Here is a 17,442-nt window from a genome sequence, read left to right as displayed (position 1 = left end):
TTGATAAAATTGCATAAACAGGCTTGGAGTGTGGCCTGATCCCGGTGACCAGAACCGGTAACGCACTCCCTCACCAGAGCAGGATTGGCCACCCTGGTGCAGTACTTGGCCACAACCTCCTATATGAATACAACAATCCAACTCCGGCCCCTCAGTCTCCAGCAGCTGCGAAGCAACTGACCACGGCTGCGGTCAGACCTGCGACGCAGCAGAGGGGGCTAAGAATCCCTGGCTCCGTACAGGCCGCCATTGGAATATGAACCTGGCAACGTTTAACGCTAGAATGTTATCTAGTGAGGCGAGTCTAGCAGTGCTATTGGAGGAATTGGACGGCAGTAAATGGGATACAATAGGGCTCAGTGAAGTTAGGAGGCCAAAAGAAGCCCATACAGTGCTAAAAAGCGGGCTTGTCCTGTGCTACCGGGACTTAGCAGAGAGACGAGAACTAGTAGTCGGATTCCTGATTAATAGGAACATAGCTGGTAACATACAGGAATTCTGTAGTATTGACGAGAGGCTGGCAGGTCTTGTTTTGAAACTCAATAAGAGGTACAAAATGAAGGTTGTACAGGTTTACGCCCCTACATCCAGTCATGATGACCAGGAAGTCGAAACCTTCTATGAAGACGTGGAATCCGCAATGGGTAAAGTGAAAACAAAATACACTATACTGATGGGCGACTTCAATGCCAAGGTAGGCAAGAAGGAGGCTGGAGACAAGGCAGTGGGGGAATATGGCACAGGCACTAGGAAGAGCAGGGGAGAGTTATTAGTAGAGTTTGCGGAACAGAATAATATGCGGATAAGGAATTCCCTGATGATATTGCCTTGCTTAGTAACTGATGAGACCAATTGCAGTGCATGCTCACTGACCTGGAGAGGCAAAGCAGGAGAGTGGGTCTAAAAATTAATCTGCAGGAACCTAAAGTCATGATTAACATTCTCGGAAGGGAACAGCAATTTGCAATAGGTAGCGAGGCACTGGAAGTGGTAAGGGAATACTTCTACTTAGGGAAGGTAGTGACGGCGGATCCGGATCATGAGACGGAAATAATCAGAAGAATAAGAATTGGCTGGGGTGTGTTTGGCAGGCATTCTCAGATCATGAAAGCAGGTTGCCATTATCCCTCAAGAGAAAAGTGTATTATATCTCTGTCTTACCAGTACTCACCTACGCGGCAGAAACCTGGAGGCTTACGAAAAGGGTTCTACTTAAATTGAGGACGACGCAACGAGCTATGGAAACGAGAATGATGGGTGTAACAGTAAGGGATAAGAAAAGAGCAGATTGGGTGAGGCAACAAATGCGAGTTAATGACATCTTAGTTGAAATCAAGAAAAAGAAATGGGCATGGGCAGGACATGTAATAAGGAGGGAAGATAACCGATTGTCATTAAGGGTTACGGACTGGATTCCAAGGGAAGGGAAGCGTAGCAGGGGGCGGCAGAAAGTTAGATCAGCGGATGAGATTAAGAAGTTTGCAAGGACGACATGGCCACAATTAGTACAGGACCGGGGTTGTTGAAGTATGGGTGAGGCATTTACCCTGCAGTGGGCGTAACCAGGCTGATGATGATGATGATCATGATGATGATGATGAATCTATACCAATTATTAAGTTTGCTTACGACTACTGCTACCCTCTCGTTATTGCGGTAGAATTCCCCGCAGGGGCGTGTGCATGAGCAGACGTTTGGTGTGTTGCGACACCACGTACCCGACCGAGCACACGAGGGTTGGCCCCTCCCGCGTGTAGCCGTGGGCGGCTTATCCATGTCTGGGGGAAGGGGGATCTTGGTGGTTGAGCCGATGCTGGGTGTTTGGACCTTTAAGGCCCCCCGGCGGAGCCAACACACCCCTTTGGCCTCTGCTTCACATAGACGGCACCTCCAGAATGGCCCACCTGGGGGAAATCGGCAGTCGCCTTTTCTTGTCTCTCTCTCCTCAAATCTTCGTCTTTATCTCTCACTTTTGACCTTTCCTGTCTTCTTCTCTCTTCTTTTTACTTCCTTTCTCATTGGCGGCAAGGGTTAACCTTGTGTGGCTATCCTGCTTTGGGTACACCATATTTGGTTATAGTGATGGCGTACGACTGGCGTCGTGCAGACTTGTGCGCAAGCTCTGCCGTGTCTCCCGTTGGGCTCCGTGGTGGGCGGTCAGCGCTGTTGCCGATTTTTTTTTGTATTTTCATAGAAACTTCTTTCCCCCCACTTCCTGATCGCCCTCAGAAACGAGGGCGCACCGAAGATTTATTCCAGTTTTTCGGACGCCAAATCCAGAACTTCCCCCGCTTTCATATTATTCACTTTGAAAAGTCAGACAAACCAGTGCGAACCATTTCACCATTCTTTGTTTCAGAGTCCTTGACTGATGTTTTTGGTCCAGGTTACAAGGCGTCGAGGATGGCAAGCAGTGACCTCCTCTTGGAGCTCCACGATAAGGAGCAATATGACAAACTACCGAAACGTGTCATTTGGGGCGACCAACATAACAGTAACCCCGCACCGTACAATGAGCACCACCCGCGGTGTAGTGTCGGATGATGATTTGCTTAAGCTGACTGAAGCGGAACTCCTGGAGGGCTTCAGTGAGCAAAATGTTAACAATGTGAGAAGAATTAAGATGAGACGAGATAGTAAAGAGATTCAGACCAAGCACCTAATAATCACCTTTGCTTCAAGTGTCCTGCCCGAGTCAATCGAGGCTGGGTAAATCAAGCTCCGTGTTAGGCCATACGTGCCAAATCCCCTCCGACGTTTCAAATGCCAGTGTTTCGGCCACAGTTCGCAGCGCTGCCGGGGCCGCCCAACATGTGCGAAGTGCAGTGCCGATGAACACACCACTGAAGCTTGTGAGAACGCTCTCCACTGTGTAAAATATGATGGGGAGCTCGCCGCGTACTCGCGGTCGTGCCCATCCTGGAAAAAAAAAAGAAATTTTAACGATCAAAGTAAAAGAGAATGTATCATTCAAGGAGGCACACAGACGGTTTGATCCCCGCCCAAGAAAACCTTTGCCGATGTGACGCGTCAGGAGGCACCGACACAACGGCTTCCGGCGGCTGGCCGACCCACGAGCAGTGAGTCGGCAGTTACGCCATCTGTCCCCGCGGCCGTTGCAGCTAGCGCTGCTCCGTCAACCCAGAAGAAGGGATCATCGACCCCGAAGGTGGGCGCAGCCAAGGCTGCCTCAGCCTCCTAGGCCCCTTCCAGCGCTGGCAACAGCCGGCGTAGCCCGATCCCACAGGCAGCCCCATCGACATCCGGGCTGGTGCGCGCAGGGGCCTTGCCCTCTGAGGTGAGGCTCTCAGGAAACTTCTCGCTCGCAAGAGCGCGTGCCCGGCGCCTCACAAGAGGCAGTGGATACCACATCTATCCTCACGGCGCACCGAGCGCCTAAGGGGTGGTGAGGTTCCTTCAAACGCTCCAAAAAGCGCAATATCCCCGTTACAGGGCCTGCAAGGAGCTCTGTAATCTGTTTCAGTTTCAGTTTCAGTTTATTTTGGGCAACATAAATACAAGGTTTGCCCGCAAGGTAAGGCAAAAGGAGGGCGTAATCCTCCTGACTAAGGCCTTTACCTCGCTGGAGCAGCAGAAGAAGCAGTCAACTGATAACAAAGTACAACTAATATGACACAAAACTTCAAAACTATTTACAGCAAAATTTTAAACAATGAAAAGTATAAACCGTTTGCCAAATAGCAAGTAACTGAATAAATACAGCACAGGAAAAATAAGAACATTCTGTTATTAACAAAATTATACATTCAGAATATAACATTAATAACATTACTATTGATATTACACAAACTTTATTAACATTCGTTAAACACACAGTGATCAGAAAATATTATGTTTTGTATTGCATGTTTAAATTTGTGAATTGTTCTAGAATTTATAGCTTCGTCAACAATGTTAGGGTACATATTACATAAAGAAATGGTTTCATATTCGATCGTTTGCGTGCCATATTTTGTCCTTGGTTTCTTTAATACTGAGAAGAGGTTTATTGGCGGCTCCTAAGGCAAAAGCGCAGCGACCGGGAACGGCGAGACAGCCCGAAGCACTGTCCAAAAAAGGCGACAGTAATCAACAGCGCGAGCGGAGCCGAGCCGCGCGTTGGCGATGTGTCTGTGCCGCGAGGCGCGTCTTCTTCTTCACAATCTCCCCCCGGACAAAAAAGAGCCATCCTGGCGCCTTAAGAATCAGGAGGCAGAGGGTCGTGGTAGGGCTTGAGACGCGAGACGTGAACAATGTCACGTCCACGCCGGCGCAAGTCTTCAGGTGGTGACAGTGGCTCAATTAGAAAATTCACCGGAGATGTTTGCTCCAAGACTCGGTAAGGCCCTTCGAATTTTGGGACGAGTTTCGAGGAAAGCCCCGGAGTCTGGAAAGGCACAGACAACCACACAAGAACGCCTGGAGCGTAGGTGGTGTTCGGAAGCGTGTCGGTGCGGTTTTCTTTCAGCGACTCAGCGACTGCTCGAAGTTTTGCAGGATCGGGTAGAACGCCGTGCTTGGACACAACGTGGCCTAAAATGGTGAGCTCTCGCGCGGCGAAGCGGCACTTCTTGAGGTTGAGTTGGAGGCCAGCGTTCGTTAGACAGGTCAAAACAAGTTTGAGGCGGAGCAGGTGAGTCGGAAAATCAGGCGAGAAAACCACGACATCGTCGAGGTAACACAGACATATGGACCACTTGAGGCCACGCAGCGTGTTGTCCATGAGTCGTTCAAAGGTGGCAGGGGCGTTACAAAGCCCGAACGGCATTACGTTAAATTCATATAAGCCGTCAGGCGTAATGAATGCGGTTTTCTGGCGATCGGATGCAGCCATCGGTACCTGCCAGTACCCCGAACGCAAGTCAAGGGACGAAAAGAATTCTGCTCCCTGAAGACTGTCGAGGGCGTCGTCGATGCGCGGCAAAGGATAGACGTCTTTGCGCGTTACCTTATTTAGCCGACGGTAGTCGACGCAAAAACGAATAGACCCGTCCTTCTTGCGAACGAGAACGACAGGCGATGCCCAGGGACTGTGCGAAGGTTGAATAACGTCACGGCGCAGCATATCTTCGACTTGGGTGGTAATGACACGACGCTCTTCGGCCGAGACGCGGTAGGGTCGTTGACGTAACGGCTGATGTGAACCGGTGTCAATGTAGTGCTGCACTTCCGACGTGCGGCCCAAGTGAGGTTGTGAAACGTCGAATGAACTTCTAAAGTGGTGCAGGAGATCAAGAAGGTCGGCGCGTTCGGCAGGTGTGAGGGTATCGGCGATGGCACTCGAGAATGCATCCTTGGACGTCTCGTCAAGCGCGGAAAGCGAAGACGACGGGCCGGAGTCGACATCAAAAGAGTCTCCGGGGACGTCAACCAAAGACGAAGAGTCGAGGAGTTCCACGATGCCAAGGCATTCACCAACGAGCAATGTAATAGGCGCACAGAGGGGATTGCAAAAGTATATATTGCTACAGCCGCCAGCCATGCCAAGTGTTGCGAAGGGTAGTCGGAGAGATTTACGGCTCATGAAGACGTCGGAAGGTGTGAAGAGGACCGTTGCATCAGTGATGGCATCGCAAGAGACGGGTACGAGAGCGAAGGAGCCAGGTGGAATATCTGTGTCCTCGCGCACGGTAAGTTTAGAAGGGCGGTCACAATCTTCGTGCAAGGGTGCGTCACAAGGGGAAAATTCAACTTCGGCGCGTGCGCAGTCGATCACGGCTTTATGACGGGATAAGAAGTCCCATCCGAGGATGACGTCATGCGAGCAGGTGGGAAGAACAATGCACTCGACTATGTAAACAATGCCGTGAATAAGCACACGTACAGTACAGGCTGCGTGCGGAGTGACGTGCTGAGCGCTTGCCGTACGAAGCGACAGTCCAGAAAGCGGCGTGGTCACCTTGCGCAGCGAACGGCACAGTTTGGCGGCTATCACAGAAACGGCTGCGCCGGTATCCACAAGAGCGAATGCAGGAACACCTTCTACACTAATTTCGACCACGTTAGCAGGACAGGCGCGAGGACTTAGACAGTTCGAATGGGGCGCAGTTCTTGCCTCGTGAACTGCGACGTTCAGTTTTCCTGGTCAGGTGGTGCGGGTCGCCGACGCATTGGGGAGAGCGAGCGTCGGCGAGGGGATGGCGAGCGACGCGAAGGAAATTCTGGAAGGTCAGCACGAGCATACGGTTGAGAGGAAGGAGTGGCGTATTGGCGAAAGGGCTGGCTGCCGTACTGGAAGGGCCGAGAGGCGTCGCCGAACGCTTGAGGCCGACGTCGGCAATATCGGGCGACGTGTCCAGGAGTGCAGCAAGAATAGCAGATGGGACGATTATCCGGCGTCCTCCAAGGATTAGCTCTCGGTGCGGTCCAAGATGCAGCATGGGCTTCCGGTGGCACCGGTTGGGAATGGGTCGCGAAAGACGAAGGCGGAGGCCTGCGTACTGCCTGCGCGTACGTAAGAGGCGCGGCCACAGGCTGGACTGGCTGCGCATAGGTGGGAGGAGTCGCGACAGGCTGCACTGCCAGAGCAGAGTTGAGATTCGTGGCTGCAGGCGGCTGATGGTGTGCGGAAGGGACAACTTGAGCGACCTCTTCGGAGATGAGAGTGCGGAGCGTGTTTGGAAGACGGGAGGTGGGCTCCTGAGTGAAGAGGACTAAAGAAAGTTGGCGGGCAACTTCCTCACGCACGAAGTCCTTGACCCGTTGAAGTAACGAGCATGGGTCGTACATGCTGTCAAGGCTTGCCACCAAGTCGTCGCTGCCCAGAGCACGCCGAGTCGAAGCGCGTTGCTTCCGTAACTCATCATAACTTTGGCATAGGCTGACGACTTCGGACACAGTGCGCGGATTCCTGGCTAGAAGCATCTGGAAAGCGCCGTCATCGATGCCCTTCAGTATATGGTGAATTCGCTCAGCTTCGGGCATTGCCGCGTTGACTCGTTTACACAGGTCCATGATGTCTTCAATGTAGCTCGTGAATGTTTCTGCCGTCTGCTGTGCTCGGGTGCGCAAGCGTTGTTCAGCGCGCAGTTTGCGAACAGCGGGTCGGCCGAACACTTTCGATTAAGAAAAAAACAATCGATTAAGAAAAAAACATTCAAAACAATGGTTATCGAGAAAGAAATTCGATACCAGTGACATCTCATTTAAAACCATATGTAGCGTTTGTCTGTAAAACAGTGCTCTTTTACTGTGTGTTGGATGTCGCCTTTTTTCTCTTTTTTCATATGTTCGCTACGATGATTGACATTTTGCATTTGCGTTCATATGTTTTTTTTTTTTTTTTTCCCGTTCTGTCACATCTATGACAAGAAATCTGTTTTATATATTTGTGTGCAGTGATATGAACTAGATCCTCTATGACATAGAACTGTGTAGAGTGTAACTACAAATGTGTGTGCTGTTTTTCTCAAATCTCTTTTGTAATATTGTCGAAACTGTATGCGGAGGGAGGGCCTCGTCAGGCTAGTAGCCTTTAGCTCTCCCTTCGCTTTTTCCTTGTATTGGAAAGAAACCAATAAACAAACAAACAAACAAACAAACTTCTGTAAAGGTTGTCTTGAAGATGGACCATGTGGGTAAGTCACTTTCGTGGTTGTGAAACCAGAGTTGGGCAACACCAGCCAGATAAAAGATGACGTGGGTTAACTTGGCTGGATCATCCCACTTGTTGTGCGCGCTCACCCGTTCATATGACGCCAACCAGTCTTCTACGTCTTCGTCGTCTGCACCGCTGAAGATCTTGGGGTCGCGTTGTCGTGCAACGCCGGTGCAAGTGACGGACTGCGGCGTCGGCGCCGTTTGGGATGAGCTGTCGGTCATGGCGGGCGATAGGGTTCTTGATCGCAGCTCCAGGGTTACAAGCGACGGGGTTTGAGTCCCCGCACCTCCACCAATTGAGAAGAGGTTTATTGGCGGCTCCTAAGGCAAAAGCGCAGCGACCGGGAACGGCGAGACAGCCCGAAGCACTGTCCAAAAAAGGCGACAGTAATCAACAGCGCGAGCGGAGCCGAGCCGCGCGTTGGCGATGTGTCTGTGCCGCGAGGCGCGTCTTCTTCTTCACAATACTATTGATGTGTGACGTAGGTTGTATCCCGTGTCTCTACTCAGGTAAAGAGTAGAAAATAGTTCCCTGTTGCTGGAGATCTGCTTAAATAGCCGTATACAGATCTTGGTTTTGTAAGAGTCTCTAATATTAGGAATGTTGTAGCGCATCATTAGTATAGAAGATCCTATGTATTGTTTTGAGAAGTTCAGCAACCGGACAGCTCGCCGTTGCAAAACTGCCAATTTTTCTATATCTGTTTTATTACCGTTTCCCCATACCAAGAGGCAGTAGCTAAGATGCGAGTGCACAAACGAAAAGTACAATTGTATGAGAAGCCCGATAGGCACAATGCATCGGATCCGTTGTAGCAAGCCGACCGATCGTGCAACCTTAGTGCGTACCTTATTTATGTGTTCTGCCCAGCTTAGGTTTTTGTGAAATGTAACACCCAGAAACGAATGGCTTGAGACATGTTCAAGTTGCGATCCAGAGTAAAAAAGCTTTACGTCGTGGTCTGTTTGCTTATTCTTGGAATAAAAAACTGTGAATTTCGTTTTTTTTGCATTTAAGTCAAGTTTATTTAGATAGAGCCACTCGCTAAGCTCTTGTAACCAATGGGTTGCGGTAACTTCTAGTTCGTGAAGGTCTGCTCCGGAAAAAAAGACATTAGTGTCATCAGCATACAGTATGATTTCCTCTGTCAATGGAATGTTAGTTAGGTCATTTATGTAAATAATAAATAATAATGGCCCTAAAATGGAGCCTTGTGGTACCCCATATTTAATCATGCTCTTTTCAGAACTGTAACCTTTCAAGGAAGTGTACTGAAATCTAGATTCAAGGTAGCTATGCATAAGTTCTAATGCTATGCCTCTAATGCCATAAACTTGGAGTTTGTCTAGTAATATATTATGTTTAATGCTATCAAAAGCCTTGCGAAAGTCTAGGAATATACCAATGGTAAAGTTTCTTTCTTCGATGTTATTTATTATTGTATCTCGAACTTTTAATGATGCCATTTCGGTCGATTTATTCTTCTGAAAACCATACTGCTTATCCGAGATAACGCCTTTATCCAGAAAAAAACTATTTAGACGCTTATATATAATACGTTCAGCCACTTTGGAAAATACCGGCAATACTGAAATTGGTCTATAATTATTCAAGTCATTGTGTTTTCCACCCTTAAAGATTACAGCGACACGAGCTATTTTCATTGTATTAGGAAAAATTCCACTTGATAATATACTGTTACAAATGTGTACATGGGGCCACAGATTATGTGAGCAACTGCTTTAATAGGCTGGGCTTTAATGTCATCCTCGCCAGCAGCTGATTTGTTACTCAAGGAATTAAGAACAGAAAAAATCTCAGTTTCAGACGTAGGCATAAGAAATATGGTCTCTTTGACGCGATGTTTTATATAAGTTCGAACATTACGTTCAGTGCAAAAAGCAGACGTAGAAGCTGAAGCACCGGCATTAACAAAATGATTATTAAATAAATTAGCTGCATCGTTACCATAGTACGTGTCTCCATTTACAACAATTTCGTGTGGCACATTCGGTGAAGGTGACCCTATTAGTTCGCGGTATATGTTCAACGTTTTATGACCATGACTCATAGAGGCTTCAAATCTATGCGCGTAATACTGCATTTTAGCTTTCTTGAGATCACTACTCAGCTTGTTTCTAACTTGTTTAAACTCCTTCAGCATGTCAGGGTCGCGAGTCTTTAAGAAGTTATTGAATAATTTGTCTTTGTGTTGTATGCGCTTGTATAATTGTTGATTTACCCATTCCTTTCTAGCTTTTTTATGCTTGACGACAGGCACGGAGGGAAATGCTACATTGTATACTTGTTTCACTTTGGATACAAATGCATCATAAGATGCTGTAGGATTTTCTTCAGCATAAACATCAGACCGATTTACACTGGAAAGTAACGTTTGAAATATCCCTATAGTGCGATTATTTATGACCGGCTTGAAGTGATGTTTGTTATCTGTGCGCACACGAAATAGCAATGCGACAAAAAGCGGCAGATGATCACTTATGCCCGAACTGAGCACTCCAGAACATGTCTCATCTTTTGCGATAGAAGTAAAACATAAATCAATCAATGTTCTTGAGTTCAAAGTTATCCGCGTAGGAAGTTCAATAAGGTTTTCACAGCCATTTGCTAGCATAGTTTCAATAAGTTGGATCCTGTCATTACTTTTTGAAAATAAGTCAACGTTGAAGTCACCAACAATTACCGATTGTAATTTCTTCACGCTAGCAAGTTGAAGTACCGAATCCATATAGTGAAGCAGTTTCGTTAGAGCACCTTGAGGTGGGCGGTAGACAGCAACAATCATAATATTCCGAGAAACTACTGCAACACATTCAAAATCGTCAGTCACACATGTAAATTCAGCCAAGATTTCGCAGCAATGACATTCACGAATGTAAAGAGATACACCACCACCTCGTTTTCTTGAACGATAAATTGAAACGTGCCTGTAGCCCGGGAAATGTATGACGTCATACTCGCTCGCATACCAAGTTTCCGAAAAAGCTAAGAAATCAAAACAGCAGTTCAGCTGAGATAGGTATGTCTCAATATCAACCTGTTTGTTTCTTAAACTTTGTGCATTCATATGAAACAGTTTAAGCCCGTTTTCATGGAAGCAAGTATTTTTCGTTACTAAACTGTTGAAAGACGTAACACTGTGATATGGTTCCATGTTTGTGGTCTTTGATCCTTATACGATTTTGCTTAGATCGCTTTCTATGGCGAGCCTTATCGCTCGAGCATTCGGCTGCTTGCGTACAAAGATAGTTCCTTGTGAACTCCAAACGAATTGATAGTTCAATTCTCTTGCCTTGTTTTTTGCAAGCCAAAGCAACCGCCTGTTTGTTGCAGTCAAGTTGTCAAAAAATTTAATGCCCTGCGTTTTGTTCCTGAGGATTTTTTTCTTTTCAAACCATGTAGTCTTCAGTGTTCTGCTAGCAAAACGAACGAGAACAACAGGGTCCCTGTTTTCTTTTGCACGTAGACGGTGCATTCCGTCAATATCTTTTTCAGATAATGGCGGGAGGTCAAGCTGTGTAGCAATCTTATTTATTTCAGTTAACAGATTCTCGCCTTCTTGTTGAGGCAAGCCATGAATTTCCATGTTCTGTTTTCGGCTGTATTGTTCTAGAGCATTTATTTCTTCCTTTAACTTTGAGAGCATTGTTGTGTCTTGCGACTGCTCAACGGTCTCCATTCGGTGGCGCAATTCACCGATACCTTGTTCCTGCCGCTTTAGAGCTTCTTTAAGTTATCGTAAGTATCAGACAAATGTTGTACTGACCTTTCTATGCTCTGCACAGTGTCTTGTAAGCCTATCAACTTATCTAATTTTGCTTCTAGGGATTGCACGTGCGACAGTTTTTTGTTTATTTCAGCAAGATCGGCTTGAAGGCTCGTAGATTGGCCCGCTGTGTCGGTGTTCACTACAGCAAGTTTACATGTAGGGCTTCTTCGTGACTTCTTACAAGTGACTTCTTCGTGGCGTCTTTCACATCCTAAAGGACCTAACAGTGATGCCACTACATTTCCCGACGTGAAAGTGACCAGTGCAATCGACACATTGTATGATGACATCATCATGACTAAACACGGAGTGGCAGAACGAACATGCCTCTGCAGTCATTATTACTCGAGAGCAAAACTATACATGTGACAATAGTCAAAACAGCACTCAAAGCAGCAGCAGCAGCGGAAGAGGCAGAAAAAAAAAATGAATACAATACAATATTTCAAACGAGTTCCACTAACCTGCAAAAATTTCAGTTGTGATTTTAGACGCGAATTCCGTCAACCACGCCAACCGCCACTGCTGCTGCCCAAAGAAGGAATGCGTTGGCCGAGCGTCGCTCCTTATGTAGTATTTGGCAGTGGCAAGGGTCAAGGGTCACGTGCTCCAGCGATCCGTAGTAAAGGCAGCTTGTTCTTCAGATGAACCTTATCGGACAGCGGCCAACTTGAAGGGATGATCACACTGCAAAAATTTCAGTTGTGATTTTAGACGCGAATTCCGTCAACCACGCCAACCGCCACTGCTGCTGCCCAAAGAAGGAATGCGTTGGCCGAGCGTCGCTCCTTATGTAGTATCTGGCAGTGGCAAGGGTCAAGGGTCACGTGCTCCAGCGATCCGTAGTAAAGGCAGCTTGTTCTTCAGATGAACCTTATCGGACAGCGGCCAACTTGAAGGGATGATCACACTGCAAAAATTTCAGTTGTGATTTTAGACGCGAATTCCGTCAACCACGCCAACCGCCACTGCTGCTGCCCAAAAAATGCTGCATCACTTCTGTTTCTGTATTCATCGCACCAATTTACTTTAAATATGGATACACAAATGAACGTCAGAGGTCTTCTTAGAAACCTTGATGATGTGCAAGAACTCATCCACAAACATAATATCAAAGTGCTGTGTTTACAAGAAACACACTTAAAATCCAAACACACAAGCTTTCTCCGAAAGTATGTTACGTTTCGCAAAGATCGCGATGATGCCGTCGCATCATCGGGTGGTGTTGCCATTGTCACTCATAAAAGTATAGCGTGTCAACCTTTACAGCTACAAACGCCTCTTGAAGCAGTGGCGGTACGAGTTGTTCTCCTAAACAAACTCATCACCATTAACTCGCTTTACATACCCCCACATTACAGATTAAACAAACATGAATTTCAGTACTATATAGATGAATTGCCAGAACCTTATGTTGTTCTGGGTGACTTCAATGCGCACAGCTGCCTGTGGGGCGGCTCTTGTATAGATGCGCGAGGTCGTCTTGTTGAACAGTTCCTTCTTTCTTCTGGTGCGTGCCTTCTGAATAAGAAGGAACCCACATGTTACTGTCTTGCAAACAGAACATTTTCTTCAATTGATCTCAGCATATCTTCCCCATCTATACTGCCTGAACTCGAATGGGAAGTCACGATCAATCCTTACGGGAGCGACCACTTCCCCATTCTCCTAGGAACATATAAAGAAACCCAATATCCACCACAGGCTCCTAAGTGGAAGATCAATACAGCCGATTGGGAGAAATTCCGGAACCCTCACTAATATCTCATGGAATCACATGTCTTCTTTAGGAATTGATACTGCTGTGCAGTATTTTACAGCCTTCATTATAGATGCGGCATTCTTGGCAGCAGTAGCGGCGTGTCGACAAGCGCTAATCCTCTGTTCTGCAAATTGCAGGCATCTACGGAGCATCGTTGAAGCACTACGGAACACCAGAGCAAGCCGCCGATTTCCAAAGACGGCATCATCGGACTGGGAAAAGCCTGCTATCTGCTGCACTATCGTCATGTTTAACCGGGACACGTGTTAAGCCAGCACCGACAGAAGCGACGCCCAGCATTGGACGCTACCAAGTATAAGACGAGAACCGGAGGCGATGTCCTACCATTCTTGGCAGCAGTAGCGGCGTGTCGACAAGCGCTAAACCTCTGTTCTGCAAATTGCAGGTTAGTTGGAATCCAGTTTTCTGTAGGTTGTACTTAGTTGCCTCTTGTTTTTGTCGCCACTGCTGCTGCCATTGTAGTATTCCTGCTTTTCTTTTTATGTGGGTTTGTTTTCCTTGCAAACATGCCACTTTCAGACGACGATGCATGTCCTGGTTGTAAGGAAAGTTGTGAAAAAGGGCTGGTGTGCGGAGAATGTTCCTTCATGTACCATTTCGGTAACTGCTCAGGGGTAGCTGAATCAACTTACAAATCAAAAAGCGAAGCATGGCGGAAGGGTTGGCTTTGCCAAACATGTAAGATAGCTAAGCCGAGAGGTAGACAAAGCAACAAAACAAAAAAAGAACAAGATGCAGACATAGCGATTGTGCTTCAAGGTATTCATGCAAAACTAGAAAGCCTCATGACATCAAAGGACACAGTAGAAAAAATTGAGCACGCAGTGGAAGTGATGTCAGACAAATATGACGAAGTTCTGGTACACATGCGCAATCATGACAAAGAAATATCGCAGCTAAAGAAACAAGTCGAATCAATTGAATTTCAAGACCGCGCAACTGAAAAACGACAGATAGCTCAAGATCTAAACAACCTTGAATGGCAAAGCAGAAAACTAAGTCTCTAGTTCCATGGCATACCCGTCAGTGAAAACGAAGACTTATTGTCAAAAATCAATGAAGTGGCAGCCGAGCTTCACATTCCAGAAATAACTAAATACGACATTGTCGCTTTGCACAGACTTCCAGCACCTAAAGATAAGATACCAGGTATCATAGCACATTTTACAAGACAGGATTTGAAGGCTCAGTTTTTACGAAAGAAAACAGAACTCAACCAGTCAAAAATGAGCTGCTACATTCAGGAAAACTTGACGAAACACAGCAGGGTATTGCTCGGGGTAACCAGGCAATGGGCTAAAGTGCACGATTTCAAATACGCCTGGCATCGTAACGACAAAGTGTTCGTCCGCCAGAAAGATGGAACAACAGTACATCATGTAAAATGCAAGGAGGACTTAGCCAAGATTAAATAGACTTAAGTTTCTTTTTTTTCTTTTCCCTATTATGGCTTCATGCAAAGATTACATTACACCATCCGAATTTAAAGATGTTTGTGGTCTGGACTATGCCGTTCACTTAAGCTGTTTCACCTCAATGCCCAGTCAGCTAAGAAAAAACCCGCTCAGTTCGAAATTTTGTTCAGCAAGCTTGATTTTGCTTTTGACATCATTATGCTTACGGAGACCTGGTACACAGAAGAAGCTAATGCATTATGCTTACCCTCCTACAACACCTATTTGGTGAACCGAACTAACTCTCGTGGAGGAGGTGTGGCAATGATGGTGACGAACCATCTTGCCTGTGACCAAGTGCCGAATTTTTCTTGCGTGCATGAAGATTATGAAATTTTATGTTTGACTGTCGACAAAAAACTATTAAGCGTAATATACCGACCTCCGAGCGGAAATGTGCAAAACTTCTTGGTATTTCTAGATTCTTTGTTTACTTTTGCAAATGAAAATAAGCTATCTGTAATCATCGGCGGAGATTTTAACATTAATATGCTTGGAGATCTGCCCGCAAAACGGGAATTTGAGCAATTAATTAAAGCCTGTGGATGTATGAATGTAATTAATAAGCCTACCAGAATTACTCCCACATCTTCTTCGTTGCTTGATATGTTTATAACCAACTTGCATGCATCTAATATGAAGGCTGGAATTATGTACACACATATAAGTGATCACTTCGCTATATACATGTGTTTAGATAAGCATATGCGTAAAACGAAACCCACACAGCAATACTTTCAAGACTTTTCGTCAACGAATATGGAAATTTTCAAATTACAAATTTCTGGTGTAGATTGGCGTATTGTGCTGAACGAGACAGATGCTGAAAGTGCATTTATTATCTTTCTCAGTCTGTTTTTAGATGTATACAATAAATGTTTTCCCAAAAAAGTCTTTTCGAAGCCAAAGAAGATACGTAAGCCATGGATAACGAAAGAACTTCTCAGACAGATTGACATTAGAGATAAATTGTATGCAACATTCATGGCTACACGCGACCCAGATATACTAAAGACGTTTAAAGTATTCCGCAATAAATTAACGAAGGAGATTAGAGGTGCCAGAAATGACTACATTTGCAATTTCTTTCAGAGTTCTGCAGGAAAGACAAACGAAATATGGGAAAAACTAAATACAGTTCTAAATCGCCACAAAAACTTTAGCTTTGTTACAAAGATTGAGCGTAACAATGAAGAGATCACAGGCGCTCGTTTAGCGGATGAATTTAGCAAATATTTTGTTGATATTAAAGTAGAACGTCCGACTGAAGGAGCACTCGATTATATCAGAACTAAAAACCAGGAATCCCTTTTTTTTAGTCCTGTAATAGAGCCTGATGTTATTTCGGCGTTCCGAGGACTAAACAACAGTAAAAGCAGCGACGCACACGGTATAAAAGTTGCACCTGTCAAACATGTAATAGAACTAATTTCACCGTGCGTAACGCACATATTTAATCTGTGTTTTTTACGGGGAGTGTTTCCAAAACGATTGCAGGTTGCTAGGGTGACAGTGCTCTATAAAAAAGGCGATAAGACTGACATCGGAAACTACAGACCCGTGTCCATACTCCCTATTTTTTCTAAAGGGTTGGAAAAAGTAATTTACGCCAAAATAATGAATTTCTGCGATAAGTATGGTATACTTTCCCAGTCACAATTTGGCTTCCGTAAACACAGGTCGACGGAACAGGCTTTGCTGGAGCAGAAAGAATTTATTTTAAACGCCTTTGAAAAAAAAGAAGTAGCCTTGGGTATTTTTGTAGACTTCACAAAAGCGTTCGATTTGCTTACACATTCAATCTTACTCAAAAAGTTAGAAACATATGGAATCCGTGGTAATGCACTAGCACTTTTAGCATCTTATTTAGAAAATCGACAACAGTATGTCTACCTCAATGGTGTCTCTTCCGATAAAAAAACATTAACATCAGGAGTACCTCAGGGAAGTATCTTTGGACCACTTTTATTTAATATCTATTTGAATGACATTATATGTATTAATCCGAACGTTAAACATATCATTTATGCCGATGACACGACTATGCTTTTCTCAGCTGCATGTCCGAATGACCTAGTTTCTGAAGCAAATAGCTCCCTATCGCGTTTGACTGAGTGGTCAAATGCTAATGCATTAAAAATAAACACGGCCAAGACGAAAGCCATACTTTTCCGTCCAAGGAATAAGAGCGTTTTTATAAATACAGATCTTTTGTTGGGCGATTGAAAAATAGAAATACTCCGCGCATTCAACACTCCTGGCGTTGTGTTCAACGAGAACTTAACGTGGGAAGACCATGTGGGACATGTTGTTTCTAAGATTTCAAGTGTCGTAGGAGCAACGTACATTAATAAAGAAATACTGCCTGTGCAGGTCAAGGTTATTCTTTACAATACATTATTTCACTCTCATATTAATTATGCACATTTAGTTTGGGGAACTACGGCTGTTACAAATTTACGTAAAATTCTTACAATGCAAAAAAGAATGTTGCGACATGTTCTCGGTGTTCCTCGAGATCATCCGTCTCTGCCTTTGTTTGAAAAGCTGGAAATTATGAAAATTACTTACATGTATCCATACCGTCTGTGTTTAACATATAAAAAGGATGTGAAAGAAAACGTGAACTTTTTCTCAGCTTTAGCTTCTCTGTCAAAGAAAGCTCCTTTATACGATACACGTAGTAGGGAACTTTGGAACGTAGAGACGTGTAGAACTACCTATGGACAGCAAATGATGAAAAGAAAACTGCCAGAATTATTAAATTTTTGTCACAGACACGCTATACAAATAGAACATACATCAAAACAGCAAT

This window comes from Dermacentor andersoni, chromosome 11, assembly GCF_023375885.2.
Source record: "Dermacentor andersoni chromosome 11, qqDerAnde1_hic_scaffold, whole genome shotgun sequence".
NCBI classification, from domain to species: domain Eukaryota; kingdom Metazoa; phylum Arthropoda; class Arachnida; order Ixodida; family Ixodidae; genus Dermacentor; species Dermacentor andersoni.
Note: the sequence above shows the minus strand (reverse complement) of the source record.